This window comes from Bison bison, unplaced genomic scaffold (assembly GCF_000754665.1).
Source record: "Bison bison bison isolate TAMUID 2011002044 unplaced genomic scaffold, Bison_UMD1.0 scf7180017864285, whole genome shotgun sequence".
Lineage (NCBI taxonomy): Eukaryota > Metazoa > Chordata > Mammalia > Artiodactyla > Bovidae > Bison > Bison bison.
In genome coordinates, this window is record NW_011494857.1 from 1,725,252 (window position 1) to 1,727,512 (window position 2,261).

A 2,261-nucleotide genomic window follows, 5' to 3' on the forward strand; every position below is an offset into this window, starting at 1 on the left:
GGGTCCCGGGAGGCTGGAGCTCCGAGGTTGCGGTCGGGGCTCCGGAGGCCGGCGCGAACTGCGGGGAAGGGGCGGTGACGTGGACACTCACCTTGCGCTCAGCCGGACGGCAGCTGGGGGCCTGGGGACGGGGTGGGGCGGGGCGTCTCCACTCGCCCCCACAACTCGAGTTCCTCCTCTAGGAGAGGCCGGGTTGGGGTCCTCGCTGGAGGCCCCAGGCCTGTTTCGCAGATGGGGAAACTGAGGCTCGCTTTGGGACATTGGGCGCTTTAATACTGAGTCATTGCCTTCAATTCCCCGCACTCGATGACTGTGTCTCTGTCTTCACATGTAAAAATTGCGGACCGGAGACAGGGATCATCGTGACTGGCAGAGCAGAGGGGTGGGGAAAGACATCTTTGAGCCCCCGCGATGTACTTGGGCACTTTTATTTTTATAACTAAATAATTAACTTTATATTAACCCGAGATGGGTTATATTGCACCCATTTAACAGAGAAAGAAAAACAGGCCGCACAGAGGCGGTGACTGCAGGGCGACAGGGCCGAGAATAACACTTCGAAGACTGACTGTGTGCTGGGTTCCTTAACGTTTTTAATCCAACAGAAGTCCGCTAAGGAAGGCTGTAGTTCCTAAGAAGTAAATGGGGAAGGAGGTTGAGAGTTACCACTTGGGAAGAGGAAATAGAAATCTGTGAGGACCTACTACGCATTCCACCCAAATCCCCTCTTTAGAAAATGGCCTGGGCTTGAACCCCAGCCCTCCTTCTTACTGGCTGTGTGACCTTGAGCCGGTTACTTACTTCACGTCTCCATGCCTCAGTTTCTCCAGGGAAATGGAGATGCTGATTGTCCTTATCTCACTGGTTTTGAGATCATTCTATGAGTTTGGTCAACTGTTCTAAAAGCCGGAAAACCCTCGGCCCATAGTAGGTGCACTTAGTTACCATTATTTAGTCCTCAGTTCAGAGAACTGAAGCTCCAGACTCTAGAAAATCATGTTCTCATCTTCTTCGGTATGTCTCGAGCTCCCTGTGAATTGTACGGCCCCGTTTCCAGGGTTGAGGAAACTAAAGTTCTGCGAGATTAAATGATGTCTCCGGGCATTACTTGTTTAAACGCTGGGCTGGGCACTTTCTCCCACATGGGTTTATTCATTTCATTGGCCTCCATTCGCGAAGAGGAAAGCCAAAGCCCAGAAAGCTTGAGCGGGATTCGAACCTCCAGAGTCCTCAGCCCTCTCCGCTGCGGGTCCTTGACCTTTGCTCGCCCAAAGGAGGAGGGGCCCTGGCGCCGCCTCCGCCCACCTGGCAACAGGCTCATCCCCGCCTCTCCCCATCCCCCTGTCTAGGGCCTTGCAACCCCGGGATCCGCCCCCTTCCCCAGCCGGGCAGGTGCTAGGTGACATCAGAGCCGGGCTCCCTCCCGGTGACGCGACGTGGCCCCGCCCCGCGCTGGACCGCGGAGGTAGCCGCACCTGGGAGCTCTGAAGAGGCCGGGGGATTCCTGGGCCCCCTCCCCAGCTTCCCGCTTCCTGTACCAGCCGGCGCCCTCCAGGTAGTCCCCAGGGTCCGCGGGGTGAGGCACTTGGGTCTTAGGGAGATGGGGGTTGCGCGCTGGTATTCCGGGATGTGAGGAGGGGGCCCCGGGGCCGGGAACCCCAGGTCTGATTAAGGACGGCTCTGGGAGGCTGGGCTCATGGGTCTCGAGGGAGGAAGGCGCTGGGACCAGGACTCCCCTGAGAGCTGGAATGTGTACATCTTGAGGGAAGAGGGGGCTGGGAGCCTGGACTCCTGGGTCTGAGGGAGGAGGGGTTGAGTGCCCAGATTTCTGAGTCTGGAGGCAGAGAGGACCCTTGGATCCTAGCACTAGACTGAGGTCAGAGGGCTGGATGCCAAGGGCCCCAACCCCTGCCCCAGGGGCGGATCCCTGGCTCCTTCCTTTCCAGCCAGCAGTCCCTGCCCCTCCCAGGCAGGTGCTTTCACCTGCACTGGTGACAGAAATGAGTCCTGGCAGAGGTGTTCCTGCTGGTTAAGGAGGGCAGGGCTGCCAGAGGGCCAGGCCACCCCATCAGAGCTGTTCTCAGCTCTCAGAAGTTGGTCCCAGGCGTCTTCACCTCTAGCCTCTTCGCCTCTAGCCTCTTTGCCTCTAGCCTCTTTACCTCTAGCCTCTTCGCCTCTAGCCTCTTCGCCTCTAGCGGGCTGCAGTGAGGTAAGGGGGCTGGAATTCACAGGTCCAAGGGAGGAGAGGTCTGAGGGTTCCT